At 41.6% G+C, this 17,255-nt stretch overlaps 1 protein-coding gene across 3 annotated transcripts in view; it reads left to right on the forward strand.

The window, feature by feature from the left end:
* The window catches only part of LOC140495730 (connector enhancer of kinase suppressor of ras 2), a 577,745-nt gene that overhangs the window by 517,462 nt on the left and 43,028 nt on the right, over positions 1-17,255 (forward strand). The window lies entirely within an intron of this gene.

The following is a 17,255-nucleotide window of genomic DNA, read 5'->3' on the forward strand; positions in this document are numbered from 1 at the left end:
GGCATACGACAAAAAATTCACATAACTTATTCTGGATATATCATACTTTGAGACTCAAAATGAAATATGCAAATTCCTGCTGGTGCTGGTGCTGGTGGTGTACACAAACTAGATGAGTTCATGTGACATTCACATGTTGTTAGTCTTAACACAGGCGTTGATGCTTATTTGCTAAACTGCTATGTTTGCTCTTTGCATTAAACTAACTGGAGATTTTGTGTGAGTTAATTCTGTCTTGGCTGTAAATATAACCATTTCTATGGCAGAGGTTGCACCTTGTACTTTATTTCTCTGCGGTATGGAGTTTTGTTCCTCAAGAAATAGGAGCAGCAAGAAATGATCTGGTCAGTTGAGTAGGAGAAAGTGAGGACAGCAGATGCTGGAGATAAGAGTCAAAAAGTGTGGTGCTGGAAGAGCACAGCTGGTCAGGCAGCATCTGAGGAGCAGGAGAGTCGACATTTCAAACAAAAGCTCTTCATCAGATATGGTCAGCTGAGCTTGGTCTGCAAAGAAGTAGTTTATAGTCAGTATTTGGAATGTGTATAGATTAGCATTTTCCATGCAGATAAATTATGAATGGAGAATGGATTGTGGTGAATCAAAGGTTTACGTAATTTCATGAAATATAACTATTCATTACCTACAGTTTATTACTCATTAACCATTCAATGCTTGCTTTACCTAGATTTCATGAACAGGCTCTTCAACACTGACACCACACTTTAAGAAGACACTGTGATGATACACAAGATATTCAATAGAAAAGAGATTGAAAAACTGAGGTTGTTCTCTTTTGAGTCGAATGAATTAAAGGAGATCTAATAGAGAGGTTTGAAATTGTACCAGTAGAGTGAATAAAGAGACACAATTTCCAGTGGCAGGAGGGTTAGTCAACAAAGGACACAGATTTAAGGTGATTGTCAACAGATATAGAGAGGTGATCTGAGAAGATTTTTGTAATGCACAGTTGTTGTTTGGAATATACTTTCAGAAAAGGTGATGGAGGCAAGTTCAACAATAACATTTAAAAGAGAATTGGACAGAACTTGAAGGGAAAATGATATTAGATTTTAGATTTAGACTTTAGATTTAGGTTTTATTGTCACGTATACTCAAGTACAGGATACAAGACTGTTGTGAAAAGTGTATAATGATGCCACACATGATGCTACCTTAGTACAAAACACTTAGGTACAAAATCATAGACACAGAAGTTGAAAAATAAAGAAATAAGTTTAAAAAGTTTAGCACTGTAGTCTTCTTAGTATAAAAGTAGAAAAATAAAGTTAAAAAGTCTGCGATGCAGAATAGGCAGGAGAACAGAATTCTTAGAAAGCTCAACCAAAGGCACAATGGCCTTTGATTGGGCTCCATCTGTGCTGTGTCATTCTGGGATTTCCATTTGATATGTCGTTGCTGCCACTTTGGAGTAACATTTAAAACATTTGACCTTTGTACTGTGGGCAGCGTTCCCTTGACACATTGGGTCTGCACGATCATACAAAGGTCCATCAAGTGTTGCACATTTAACAATTACAATCATACACATTCTGATGGTTAACTGGGATGAACTGCCACTCTAACCCACAAAAAAGAAATTGGTAAGGATCCTCCCGTTAACAGACTCAGGGTATGTCTGACATGGAGAAAGTGAGGAATGCAGATGCTGGAGATCAGAACTGAAAAATGTGTTGCTGGAAAAGCGCAGTAGGTCAGGCAGCATCTAAGGAGCAGGAGAATCGACGTTTCAGGCATAAGCCCTTCTTCAGGAATGAGGAAGGTGTGCTAAGCGGGCTGAGATAAAAAGTAGGGAGGACGGACTTGGGGGAGGGGTGTTGGGAATGCGATAGGTGGAAGGAGGTTAAGGTGAGGGTGATAGGCCGGAGTGGGGGTGGGGGTGAAGAGGTCAGGAAGAAGATTGCAGGTCAAGAAGGCGGTGCTGAGTCCGAGGGTTGGGACTGAGATAAGGTGGGGGGGGGAGGGGAAATGAGGAAGCTGGATCATTTCCCCTCCCCCCACCTTATCTCAGTCCCAACCCTCGGACTCAGCACCGCCTTCTTGACCTGCAATCTTCTTCCTGACCTCTTCACCCCCACCCCTTCTCCGGCCTATCACCCTCACCTTAACCTCCTTCCACCTATCGCATTCCCAACACCCCTCCCCCAAGTCCCTCCTCCCTACTTTTTATCTCAGCCCACTTAGCACACCTTCCTCATTCCTGAAGAAGGGTTATGCCCGAAACATCAATTCTCCTTCTCCTTAGATGCTGCCTGAAATGCTGCGCTTTTCCAGCAACACATTTTTCAGCATGTCTGACATGGTCAATGGAAGTAATCAATAGCAGAAATTCACTTCTGTCAGTTTGTGGAGGCAGCCCTGGATTTCAGACCCTTCCACTTGATGCTTGTCTTCTCAACCCATCCACTCATGGCTTGCTGATGACTGCTTCCCTTTCCAAACTTCTCCGTCACCACTCCCCTCTCCAACTGTTCTACTCACAGCCCCAATCATGGGTTCAGGGGATGGAAGAACCAAATGGAAGGGCAGCAGCGAGAGGGAAGTGAGTGAAAGTTATTGAAGGGAGATTGATCTCACAGATTTTAAAGAAGCAGCATTTCCAGAGAGTTTAGGAAAAGTTTGGGATTCCTAGCATAGATCTCCAAACGTGTTAACTAAGTTATCTCATGAGGGCTTTTAACTGTGCACGCTTCCACATACAACCCTCCCCCTGATTCACTTCTGTGTGAATTATGGGAGACACACATGGTGAACTGGTTTATTACTTCACAGTTCATAACTTTTTTCAAAATCTAAAACACCGGGGTTTCGAATAAATATCATCACCTCACCAAAAATTACCTCAGCAGTCATTCTCCCTCCCTCTCTTCACTGTAATGTTCTCTTCCCTCATTCACAGGTGTGGGTTTTCCCCTTTTAAAATTCACTTAATTTACGCAAACACTGTCTGACATTAACCCTCCAGTTCACAAGAGCCAACTTCTCTGCAAAGTCAGGGGCACTTTATTTCTGCCTGATTATGTTTTTTTAATGTGACTGAGCTATTTTCCTCACAATCCTTTGCAGTTTTAAGTAAAGAAAGCAGTCAATAAGCTGAAAAATAAAAGTTGCCTTTCTGCATCTTCCATCAATTCAAAGGGCAAGCCCACTCAGCTCTTTCTATTTTGACCTTGTCCGACTGACACAAGAGATATTGTCTTGAGCCATTGCGACCAATTCAATTTTTCTGCCGTCAAGTGACTAAAATGTAAGATTCAATATCAAAACTAACAAATGCCTCTCTCATGGATGGTAGTGGAGTGGTTACATTACTGAATTGCCAGAGTTTGTGCATCCAGGTGCCGCCATGAATTTAAAGAAAAATTAATATGAAATGGGATGGAGCAGATTAACTGTGAAGAAAGGCTGAATAAACCTAACTGAGGTGTGTAAGGTTATGAGGGTAATGAACAGATGTTCCCCTTAGTTAGATCACTTACAGTGTGGAAACAGGCCCTTTGGTCCAACAAGTCCACACTGCCACGCAACCCAGCCAGACCCATTCCTCCACATTTACCTAACGCTATGGGCAATTTTAGCATGGCCAATTCACCTAACCTGCACATTTTTGGACTGTGGGAGGAAACCCACACAGACACAGGGAGAATGTGCAAACTCCACACAGTCAGTCGCCTGAGGCGGGAATTGAACCCAGGTCTCTGGCACTGTGAGGCAGCAGCGCTAACCACTGTGCCACCGTGCCGCCCACAATGACAGTGAGGTAAATTATCTGCCATAATCTTCATAGAATCCCTGCAATGTGGAAACAGGCCATTGAAGGGTCGATAACAGTAAGGCAGAATTGTAAGGTGAAAGGCAGGAGGTTTAGAGGGGATTTGAGGAAATTCTTTTCCACTCAGAGGATGGTGGGAATCGGGAATGCAGTGCTTGGGAGGGTAGTTGGATCAGGAAATCTCATAACTTTAAGAAGCACTTGGGTAAAAACATTTGAAATGCCATAACATTTGGGGCCACATGCTGGAAAGTGGAATTAGTTTGGATTTAGAGTAGTCTTTCTGTTGGTGCAGATTTGACGATGCAAGTGGTTATATAATTTAACATAAATCTGGCAATTTGCTGACTAGTATATTACAGTGTTAGTGACGGAAAAGTGGTATTCTTCCTTCTTCTTTGATGCCTTTGGTAACTTTTCAAAGATATACATTGTATATAGGTTTTATGTGGTGTAAAGATTCTCAAGCAAAGTGATGCTGAGCATTCACTCATTACCTTAATAGTCATGCATATAACAAAATGGATATGGACAGGAAAAACTAGAGGGAATAAAATGCCTTAACTTTTTATTTACTTAAAGAATGAAGCAAAGATCTAACCTTGGGACATATTTTCAATGTTGGCATGCCAAATACAAAGTGAAAGAATTGTAACAGTCCAACTTAAACTCTTTGCAAGCATTGAGCCCACTAAGTTGGACGGCATCATTCCACTCCTAGCTCTCCAGTTGCATCCAGGTAATTTTTTACAATGACAGAATTTGCTGGAGAAGCTCAGCAGCTCTGGAATCATATATGGAGAGAAAGCAGAGTCAGCATTTAAAGATACCTTTTCAGAACTTGAGTACTGGAGAAGGGCCACTGGACTCGCAACATTAGAGAGTCTTTCAGTTTTTTACACATCTGAAAATGGCTGACAATATTGTTTGCGGCATGCAAGTTAGGCTTTTCCAGTAACATTAACTGTTAACAGTCATACCTAGAGAAGCAGAGCTACAAAAGAAGATGCCAAATCAAATTGTTTATAAACTTGTATCCGACAAATGATTAGCAGCAAACAAAGTTTTCTGATGATATTCCATCTGTTACTTAAATGTGTCCTTGGCCCAGTCAGCTTCAGCTGCATCATCAATGACCTTCCCTCCATCATACGATCAGTGATGGGGATGTTCACTGATGGTTACATAATGTTCAGCACCACTGAAACCCCTTGGATACTGAAGCAGTCCATGCCCAAATTCAACAAAGCCTGGATAATGTCCAGGCTTGGGCTGATAAGTGAAAACCAACATTTTCCCTACACAAGTGCCAGACAATGGCTGTATTTGAAAAGAGACAATATAATCACCAATTCTTGGTGTTGGCTCATTGAGTTCCCCTACCATTGAACAGAAACTAAACTGAACTAGCCATATAAATACAATGGCTACAAAAGCAGGGCAGAGACTAGGAATATTATGGCCAGTAACTCACCTTCTGACTTCCCAAAGTCTATCCACCATCTACAAGGCACAAGTCACAAGTGTGGTTGAATACTCCCCACTTGCCTGGATGAATGCAGCTCCAACAATGCTCAAGAGAGTTGACTCCATCCAAGTCAAAGGCATCTGCTCGATTAACATCCAAATCCACCACCTGCAACGTTCACCACCAGTGCACAGTGGCAGCAGCATGTACCAGCAAATACACTGCAGTAATTCACCAAACCTCCTTTAACAGACCTGCAATCCCTATCACAAGTTGCCTGGGAATGCCACCATCTGCAAGTTCCCCTCTAAGCCGCAGCCATCTTGACTTGGAAATATGTCATTGTTCCCTGACTGTTGCTGGAACTCCCTTCCCAACAACACCCTAGGACAGCAGTGATTTGAGAAGGCAGCTAACCATCACCTTGAGGGAAGGACAATAAATGCTGACCTACCGAGTGAAGCCCACATCTTATGAACGCATTTTTAAAAATAAGGTATTCTCTAAGCTAAGTTCAGAGTTTAAAATAACAGATAGAAACACAAATATTATAGCTATTTGATTGCTGATAACAGCAACAAAAATCTCAAACTTGTCATGCTGCTTGTAGATTCATCTTAAATACACTAGGAAGAGTTTTACTTTTGGAGCATATTTATAAGAGTGAGTTTTACAAGGTGTGAAATATAAATCTACCTTGCAGCGATTGAGCTGTTTAATTTGGTTTTTTTAAAAATCCAAATGTGAAAGTTTTGATTTATGTAAAATGAACAATAAGTCACCATTTCACTCCGCTGATTTATTTTCTTGCCATTTCCGAAGGCAGTAATTGAATTTAAAGTACCTCATTAAGAAAGCATGTCATCTGTGAAGATGCAACATAATCAAATGCAAGTTTTCCAAGCGTCTGGAAAGAATAACAAGTTCAGGAGTAACAATGTTTCTGGGTATGACAGAATGGTTTCGTGAAGCATTTGCTGTTATTTCTGACAGGGCGTGGTTTGAGCTATCTCAGCCTTTGAGAATGATCAGGAATATCACTCCAACCTATAAAATCAAAAGAATGAAAGAGCAAGTTGCATTTACATTGTGCCTGGTATGACACAACAAAGCACCTTGTTTGTGACATCTCACTGGGAAGAAGGTCCCTCGGAGAGAATTGCACTAGAGCGACGGACTGGCTAATGGGTAGTTGGAAATTGTAGGCAATACCCCCACCGTGGATTTCTTCTTCATTCTCTTCTGAGGTGAGGGCAGGATTTAGCCTAGATTGGTTACCAGATAGGATTCAGACAGGAGGGATAACTATGAGAAAGTGCGGATTGCAGATGCTGGAGATCAGAGTCAAGAGTGTGGTGCTGGAAAAGCACAGCCGGTCAGGCAGCATCTGAGGAGCAGAGTCGATGTTTTGGGCATAAGCTCTTCATCGGGAAAGTGGATGGATAACTATTTCAGGTTATAACTAATGGAGGGAGTGTGCACCTGGTCCTTAACTATTTATAAACTGTGACTTAGATGAAAGGATTTAACGCATGTTTACTAAGTTTGCTCATGGCACAAAAGTAGGCGGGAGATTAAGTTGTGAAGAGTAGGTAAATTGTGAAATATTCTAAGGCTCCACAGAGCATTTTAGAATTGTGGAAGGGGAATCTTAATTGGGGGAAAAGTTGAGTTCTCCAATGGTGGGTGAAAATTTTTAGTTAAGTTCTCAGAACCTTTCAAGCAGCTTGGCTTTCTTCTTTACATTTATTATCATGCCATAAATATCCTTTAACATCTCTGTCCACTGGAGTTCAATTGATGGGTCTAATCTCATTAGCCAGAAACCAGATACACCAATGTTCACAAAACCCAACTGTAGATATGAGGTGTGTGTCTGGCAGAGTAGACTTCTTCCTCCAAGCTCCGGTTAGTTCAACCTTCTTCAGTAAATTGGATTTTTGGGCGGCACGGTGGCTCAATGATTAGTACTGCTGCCTCATAACAACAAGGACCTGGGTTCAATTCCACCCTCGGGTGACTGTCTGTATGGAGTTTGCATGTTCTTCCCATGTCTGCTTAAGTTTCCAACAGGTACTCTGGTTTCCTCCCACAGTCCAAAGATCATAGAATCCCTACAATGCAGAAAGAGGTCATTAAGCCCACTGAGTCTGCACCAACCCTCCTAAAATCATTGCCACCCAAACCCCAGCCCCATATGGATGAGCCATGTGGGATTGATATCAACAGACCTGACTGGGGCAGGCAAGTGGAGTTTAACTCAAAAGGACTGGCAACATTACAATGTTAGGCTTAGACTGATGGACACCTGAATCATTGAGTGGGGAGTGACCCACACCCTGACAGAGACTGATCATTCATCTTCTTGCAAGACTAGAGCCAGCTCCTCCTGACAGTCACCAACAGGCACTTACCTCTGCAGCCATTATAGCTTCCTGGTGCCATTTGTGGGGGAAGAGTGTCCCTTCTCTCCTCAACAGTATCTAAGAAACTCTCCACGGAGGCTTCGCTGAGTCTGATGCTGTTTTGTGGAAGATCTTGGATACTTCCCCGAATGACTGGGTATGATGCACCAATGTCCACTGATAATCCTGAACTACAGAGAGTGACATGTGGGCTGGATACCTTTTTAATACATAGTCCAGAAGGTCATTGAGTGGGACAGAGCATCCAGCCTGCATCCCTATAAAACTTAACACTTTACCGGAAATACCTTCTGCTTTAATCCTGATGCCACACTTAATCTCAAAACACACGATTCTGCCCAAACAGCACACAAAAGGCTAATGACAGGTTAATCAGAGAATCCCTCCAGTGTGGAAGCAGGTCATTCAATTCATTGAGGAAAAGGTGAGGACTGCAGATGCTGGAGACCAGAGTTGAAAAATGTGAAGCTGGAAAAACACAGCAGGCCAGGCAGCATCCAAGGAGCAGGAGAATCGACGTTTTGGGGATTCCTGAAGAAGGGCTTATGCCCGAAACATCGATTCTCCTGCTCCACGGATGCTGCCTGGCCTGCTGTGTTTTTCCAGCATCGCATTTTTCAATTCAATTCATTGAGCCCACACCAGCCCTCTGAGGAACATCCCACCCGGGCCACTACTATAATCCTGCATGTCCCATGGCCAATCCACCTAACCTGCACATCTTTGGACTGTGAGAGGAAAGCAGAGCGTCTGGAGAAAACCCACGCAGATACGGGGAGAACATTGCAGACTCCATACAGACAGTCCGCCAAGGCTGAAATTGAACCCAGGTCCTTGGCGTTGTGAGGCAGCAGTGCTAACCACTGAGTCTCCCATTAAGTGCAAAGGAAGAGAACTCATTGACGGATGATCATGTGGAGCAATGTGAACTTGGCAAGCCGAGTAGAAAAATTGCACGCATTTAAATGGAGAGAGTTACTGTAGAATAGAGGAATCTGAGAGTACTGTGATGTGCTTCACAAACATTTTACATTGAGTAATTAAGAAGGCATATGGAATCTTGTTGTTCATTGCAGGGAAAATGGAATATAAAAGTAGGGAAACTTCACAAGGGTTGTAAAGGACATTGATGAAACCACATCTGGAACACCATGTACAGGTTTAATCTCATTACTTAAATGCTATAATTGCAATAAAAGTAGTACACTTGACTGACTCCTGCAATGAAGAAATTGCCTTACAAGGACAGTCTTGACCATTTGGATCTGTATCCATTGGAGCTCTGAAGCTTTAGAGATAACCTTGTTGTAACTTCTTATACCTTGAGGAGACTTGACAGATGTAATGCTGATGGTGATGATAAAACAATATTCTCTCTCAAAGGGTTGCTGAGATACACACTTACACATACTGCAAGCTGTATATAGTTATATAGGGGGCTATCTCTGTTCTTTGAAGACTGAAAGAACGTAGACACATGCTACGCATGTTTCAACTCAACAAGATATCCATTCACTGTAACTCCTGTAATTGACAGAGCAAGTACCCTTTTAACAGTGGTCATTGTTGATGCCTGCCAAGCAACTTCTTGATGGCAAGTCATTCCTTCAGGATGTGAATTATATAGGAGACTTTAAAAAGTCAACTTTTAAAATAAATCTTACTTCTCCTTTCTATCTCTTTTGTCCCCCACTGTCTCAATAGTCCAATCCTCTCGACCTTTATTTCCGTTTTGTATCTGACTTGACAAGCCTTCATACTGTGACAGACAAAGGAAACATTCTGACCTTTAGAAAGAGTAAGAACAGTTATTTAGTGCTATAAATGTTTTAATCCTGCCAGTTGGGCTCTAAGGCTCTGTGGAAGCAGAGCCACAGATGTATTTTCAGCTCACACCCTTTTTAAACTTTTAATGCTCTCAACTTTACTGTTAAAACCTTTTGAATGCTATGTGTGTGCTCTCTCAGTCAGCTCAGAATACGATAAAATTGCAACAATTCTGGCCAGTTAGAACTATCTGCACCTCATTGGCAAGCTTTCAAATGAGACATTGTGTGCATTGAAACTTGTGGATCTCTTCCACTCCAGTGTTCAATCAAACCTTGTAATCTCAGAGTGAGTGTATGAATGTTCTGAGAGGTATGTTAACTAAACGTATGTTGCTCTGCTTTAATATCCATATCAAAAGTGACTTATGCAAGGTCTTATCGATAAAAGATGAGCCAATGATTGGTTGGACATTAAAAATAAAGTGAAACCAGTTAATTATCCTACAATGGTTTACAGTCATCTTTGTATCCACAAAAAAAGTGAATACAGTTACAGAACACTCTATATTATACTATAGCTCCTTCTCACTGCCCCACGAAGGCAGCCAACACAATCAAAGACCCCTCCCACCCTGGCCGTACTCTCTTCCAACCTCTTCTGTCAGACAGAAAATACAAAAACTTAAACTCGTATACCATCAGATTCAAGAACAGCTTCTTCCCCGCTGCCATGAGACTTCTCAAAATTCAGATTTAATATTGACCTCACTCTTTTTGCGCCATTTCTGCACTTGTTACATTGTTTCTATGCTCTGTTCTATTGCCCTAATGCACTTTGTCTGGTATGATCTGCCTGTACTGCATGCAAAACAAAATGTTTCACTGTGCCGAGGTACATGTGACAATAATAAATCACATCAACTCAAATCAAATCAAGTCAAACATTAACGTGAAGAGTTCCACAACCCACTGCCTGGAGTTAGCGTGCAAACGGAGCCAAGCTTGATGACAGAATGAAGTAAAGTGAAATGTCCTGGATGACTCTGGTTAGTCTCAACTTTAGCTCAGCCTTTCAAATCTAACTTACCCTCCAGGTTTTGCTGTGCCTTGTTGTTCTGAGAAATACTCAGCAGCTGAGGCTGTGTGACAGGTTTGTTTGTTTTTTAAGCAGAGAACAGGGATTGACTGGAATATCATCAGAAGCAATTGAAACATTTGAAAGGCAACTGGATGGTATATGAACAGGAAGGGTTTAGAGGGATATGTGCCAAAAGCTGGCAAACGGGATTAGGTCAGTTTAGAATATCTGGTTGGCATGGATGAGATGGGCTGTACGGTCTGTTTCCATGCTGAATGACCTTTTGAGAAGCAGAGGTCTCATTGTAAAGCAGAAAGCATAGAGCCTGTCAAAATTGGAAAAGATAAAATGTCCTGTGGATTACAATAGAGCTGAATGAATCAGTAGGTGGAAGCTTTTGACCAAGATAGTGAAATATAGAATTTGAGGAAAGAATAAAATTATCCTTAGGCTAGATTAGAATATGGAATATATGTGGAAGCAAAGATTCCCTTGTTTTGCAGTAGAGATTTTTTTTTATTCACTGGTAAGATATAGGCATTGCTGGCTGGCCAGCATTTATTGTCCATCCCTAGTTGCCCTTGGGAACATGGTGGTCAGGTGCCTTCTTGAACCAGTGCTATAGGTTGACCCACAGTGCTCTTAGGGAGGGAATTCCAGGATTTTGACCCAGCAACAGTGAAGGACCGATGATTTTGTTGAAGTCAGGATGGTGAGTGGTATGGAGGGAAACTTGGAGGTAGTAGTCTTCCCATTTATCTGCTGCCTTTGTCTTTCTAGATGGAAGTGGCCGTGGGTTTGGAAGGTGAATTTCTGCAGTGCATCTTGTAGATAGTACACACTGCTGCTTCTGAGCGTCAGTGGTGGAGGGAGTGGATGCTTGTGGATCAAGTGGACTGATGTCGAGTTTCTTGAATGTTGTTGGAGCTTGCCCCATCCAGCCAAGTGGGAAGTATTCCATCATGCTCTTGACTTGTGGAGTGGTTCAGCAGGTACTTTCATGCCGCAGAATCATAAGTCTCTGGGTTAAAATCCTGCTTCTGGACTTGCTGGTCACAAAAGAAGCTGGCCACTGGTGCAAGCAAGATGGGACCAATTTTCAGCTGGTATAATTGAGGAGTGTTAATGGCTGGAAGGTACATCTGACTGTAAAATCACCCACCAAATCCAAAACTGATAGTCAATATTTATGCAGAACAACCAACTAGCGCAATGGCTAACCCATATGATATGGGAAGAGCTGGATAAAGAAGGAAAGTCCCCTTCTTTGAGGAGCCTGCTTTGGCGCGAAACTGTACTGAGGAGTTGCTTGGAGGTATTAATTTTAACCATGTTGTAATTTAAGCAGCTGTATATCATAGAATCCCTATAGTGTGGAAACAGGCCATTTGGCCCAACAAGTCCACACCAACCCTCCAAAGAGTACCCCACCCAGACACATTCCTCTACATTTACCCCTCACTAATGCACCTAACCTACACATCCCTCTACACTATGAGCAATTTAACATTGCCAATATCACCTAACTTGCACATCTTTGGATTGTGGGAGGAAACCGGAGCCTCTGAAGGAAACCCACGCAGATACGGGGAGAATGTGCAAACTCTACACAGTCACCCAAGGGTAGAATTGAATCCAGGTCCCTGTACTATAAGGGAAGCAGTGCTAACCGCTGAGCTACTGTGCTGCCTGGTGTCTGAATTTGTGTTAAGGAAGCGTATGTTGTAGCAGAACAACCTGTATTTTAGCTTGAATCTTAGTGTAATCACCGTCATTTCAATTTTTCGCTGTCTGACCGTTTCTATTAAAAGTGAAGATTATTAAATGTTGTTAAAGTTCTGGTTTGCTGTCTGTGTGAACACCTCGAGGATTCACTGCTTACTTGCATGCTGGCATCATTGTTGCTTGAAGTCTGGAGATCTTCTTTGACCTCATGCCCAATAAAAAAGCTATGACAACATATGATACTGGTTGGCATGCTTCCAACTAAACTGAATGGCAAGATTGGTAAGATTGGTGTACCTTGTGGACAGAGCAGAGCTTCATAGCTCAGAAATGGTCTTAGGTTCAACCACATGTTTTATACATGGCCTGGAGTTTGCAGTGGCAATGTTAGTAGTCAGGGGTGTCATTATCCATTGAAACAGGACTTGGCAGAGACATAGAAAAATGGGGAAATTGAGAGGTTGCTGTTAATGATTCTCTGCTCCTCGGAAGGCTCATTATTTATGTGGCCTCCAACCTCTCTGCAGTGCATTCCCTAGCAACCAATAAATTGACAAAGCTTTCAAACTTCTGTGCTTTTAGACTCATAAAAACCCATTAAACATTTGAACCTCTTTGAAAGACTTGTATATCTTTTTTTGCAACAGTGCTAAGACAGTAATTGCTGCCAAGTGTTGCACTTAACTCTGAAAAGTTTATCTAATGTTGATAGAACTTCAAATTTCCCCATTTAAAACAAAACATATATCATTTAGTTAAATACTTTTTATACTTTTTAATAATACAAGTCAGTTCTTCTATAATGCGATGGCTGTGTTCTAGAAAAATCACGGTTTAGAAACAGAGCATAAAGTGTTGGTGCTGTAATTGTGTTGCAGCCAATACATGTTTTAAAAGTTTGTGCTTTACAAATACCATCCCCAGTTCATCAGTCACATTACAGCAAGTTTGTGTTGAGGAAATGCACGATATAGCAAAATGACCTATACTTTAGCTTGAATCTTAGTTTAATCACTGCCATTTCATTTTTTTGCTGTCTGACCGTTTCCATTAAAAGTGTAGGGTATGAAATGTTGTTGAAGTTCTAGTTTGCTGTCTGTGAAAATACCTCAAGGATTCACTGCTCACCTGCTTGCTGACATCTGGAGATGCTCTTTGACCTGATGCCAGAATTAAATTGTCATCAGGAATAGCAAAATGCACGCCACAGAAATCACTCGGTTTTTGCAGTCAGCCATTTTCGATATGAGTGACAAGTGTCATTGCTTTGCAGATGACTCTAAGATCCACTGTATTCTGATTTCCAGAATTGTGCTGTTGAAATAGATTAAAGAAAAACAATGGTGTGGAGCATGAGTGGTCCTTGGTTTGGCAGAATATCCATATAATGAGTAAATGATTATCACAAAATATTGACAGAGGATTTGTTGCATCATTTGCAAACATGAAGAAAGAGTACTGAACTAATGGTAAAGTTCTTGGTAGTGTACATGAGCAGAGAGATTTTGGTGTCCATAGACATAGATCCCTGAAAATTGCCACCCAGGTTGAAACTCTGGTGAGGCCACATTTGGAGAATTGCGTACAGCTCTGGTCACCACATTATAGGAAGGATGTGGAAACTTTGGAAAGGGTTCGGGGGAGATTGCCTGGTATGGAGGGAAGGTCTTATGAGGAAAGGCTGAGGAACTTGAGGCTGTTTCATTAAAGAGAAGAAGGTTGAGAGGTGACTTAATTGAGACATACAAGATAATCAGAGGGTTAGATAGGGTGGACAGGGAGAGCCTTTTTCCTCGGATGGTGATGGCTAACACAAGGAGACATAGTTTTAATTTGAGGGGTGATCGATATAGGTCAGAGGTAGCTTCTTTCCTCAGAGAGTAGTAGGAGCGTGGCTGCAACAGAAGTAGGTTCACCAACTTTAAGGACATTTAAATGGTAATTGATGAAAATGGAATACTGTAGATTAGATAGGCTTCAGATTGGTTTCACTGGTCAATGCAACATTGAGGGCTGAAGGGATCGCATGTCATAATTTGCGTTCACTGGCTGTCTTACAAGTTGAGCTTGGTATGGATTAGGCCAGACCAATCAAAACATTCTTAAGCAGGCAGCCCCAGACCATAACTTTGCAATTTGTTTCAGTAAGTGTCCAGTGAACATTACCCGAAGTAAATTAGCTAGGTTGACTACCAACTTTTAAAACAGACAAAAATTTATTTACAGAATTAAGGAATGAAACATAAAAAACAGAATAAAAAAACATCCACAGAATGCAGATTATCCCAAACTAGACTTCATTATGCTGTTCCAAATATACAATACAGTCCTAATAAACAAACCCCTTAAATACAGTAAAAATGAAACAAAGGCTTACAGGTCGAAGTTAGAAGGGCAGAAGGAGAGAGATTCTAGCAGCCTGCTGACCTCTCTAACTAGTTCTGGACTAAACTGCTCAGCTATAGAGCTGGCCATGCCCTCTTGACTTATACAGGTTACTTCTAAAAACACAAAAGTTTTGGCCGAAAGACTCATCTGTTTACATATAAACAAAAAGGCCTTTCATCTCTGTACCAAACCCAGCCATTTCAGAGCCTGGTCTGTTTACCACCCCTGTGAAACAAACCAAGGACACAATATCCTAGGGAAAAGGAACAGCTTTTAGAAAAAAAGGACCAGGTTTGTCACAAACTGTATGCTAAGTTATCAAGCCATAATATACAAACCAACTGGAATCCTTGCACTAAAATTCTGATTCCAACCTTGTCAGACTGTTAATGATAATTATTGAAGCATTTGTACAGCAATCCTTCACCCACTATTTCAATGCCAGGACACACCATATTTATTTAAAACCTGTTGCTAAATCTGTAAAATAGCAGACAGATATATGTCACATGAAAGCACGGAGTATACATGTTCTGTGACACCAGTAGCAACTGCTAACCTTCCACACTTTCAGTTTGTGGAATCCCTACCAAAATAATGACAAGTGTACCCTTGCCAATGTGTAGAAATTGAAATATAACACAGTTTGTGAAATCATCCCATATAGGTTAGTGTTCTGCGCCTGGTGGGTTTGAGTGTTGGTGAAAATGGAAGATGGATACATGAAAAGGTAGAGATGCAATTATGGGTCTTTTCATTTTTTTTCAAGCACCTTACTAACATTGTTTTTAATTAATAATTTTAATTTTTCTTTGCCTTCTGTTTATGGAATGTCAAAGTAGGTATAAAGCGAGCCAAACATTGTGTGCAAATTCACCCATTTGAATTAAGGGGCCCAGCAGAAAAGGAACACCATCAAAAGGAGATTTGCAATCTATCGGAGCTTAGAGAGCCGCACGCAACCAAAGGCAGCTAAAAATGTCCTCTGGCAGTCATAATTAATTTTAAGTTAATTCTCAGTGTTGATTTTTGAGTGACTCAGATACATTATTTCATAGTTGAAATGGCACAGATTCAAATAAAAGACAAGAGAGCAGGCAACCCAAGCTAAACGATATGCACCCACTTGCCTGCTGCCCCATTGTATCTACCTGAGGTTGATTGAAGGAACTGCATGTCAGACTCAAAGCCTATTGTAATGCCGTACCTCTGCTGCAAGGATAATAGAGGACAACTTGCTTCAGGGTGGTTTTATTGCCAGTGGCAATAAAGATAACCACCAATCTCAGAATACTACTTAAATAAAGATAAAATACCACAGATGCTGGAAATTGGAAACAAATGCAGAGAATTCTGGAGAAACTCAGCAGGTCTGGCAGCATCTTTGGAGAAAGAAGCAGACTTAACATTTCAAGTCTGTTATGACTCTCTTCGGTTCTGAAATGTCAACTGTTTTTCTCTCTCCACAGATGCTGCCAGACCTACTGAATCTCCCAGCGTTCTCTGTGTTTATTTAAACATTCTGCTTCACTGTCCCTCAATGTTACCATAATGATCTTGGGCAATATTATGCCACCTCGGGATCAGTTGGCTGGGCAACTTATTTGCAATGCACAGTGACACCAAGAGTGTGGACTCCCATATTGGCTGAGTTTAGGATAGAGGCAGTGCCTTCTCAAGCTCCCCCCTTGTCCGAGCTGTGATGACCCTCAGGTTAAACTCACCATCAGTTCCCTCTCTCCCTGTAATGAGAGAGCAGCCTTTTGTCGTCTGGGACCATGGCAACTTTTCAATAAGATCATGGCTGATCTCATTATGGACTCAGCTCCGTTCACCCGCCCGCTCACCATTATCCTTAATTTCTTCACTGTTCAAAAATCTATCTATCTTTACCCTAAAAACACTCAACGAGGTAGCCTCAACTGCTTCACTGAGCAGGGAATTCCATGGATTCTCAACCGTTTGACCGAAGATGTTTCTCTTCAACTCAGTCCTAAATCTGCTCTCCCTTATATTGAGGCTATCCCCCATAGTTCCCCCATTTAACCTGCCAGTGGAAACAACCACCCTGCTTCTATCTTATCTATTCCGTTCATAATTTTATATGTTTCTATAAGGTCCACACTACCCCCATTCTCACACTCTCACATTTAAGTCAGAAGATCAAGCATTGGTCCATTGTGCTCAAAATCTGGGCCATTGCTTCCCAAGCCTTTTCTTCCTATCACCCTATTTCAATGTTTCAAAACTGCCAGTGGCCCTGAGGGAGATCTGAACATGTAGGAGTACAGCTATCAGTCAGAGTCCAACCTCACTGCTTGTGTTCCCAGTACTGGTCCTGACCTCCCAGTTCAGAAAGCTCTATATTTAGCCCTCAACCAATATTGCCCAAGCAGAGCTCTTTGACTCATGCTAATGTTGTTTCTCAAAGCTGACAAAGGATAATTTACTGCTACATTTCCTGCATTCCAACGGTGACAATGTTTCAAAAGTCATCCATTGGTTGTGAAACACATTGGGATGTTTGAGGCTATGAAGGCTGCTATATAAGTGCTATTGTGTATTTCAGTGAAACATTCTCACACACTTCTGCCTCCATCTTCTGGCAGTC

This window comes from Chiloscyllium punctatum, chromosome 25 (genome assembly GCF_047496795.1).
Source record: "Chiloscyllium punctatum isolate Juve2018m chromosome 25, sChiPun1.3, whole genome shotgun sequence".
Classification (NCBI taxonomy): domain Eukaryota; kingdom Metazoa; phylum Chordata; class Chondrichthyes; order Orectolobiformes; family Hemiscylliidae; genus Chiloscyllium; species Chiloscyllium punctatum.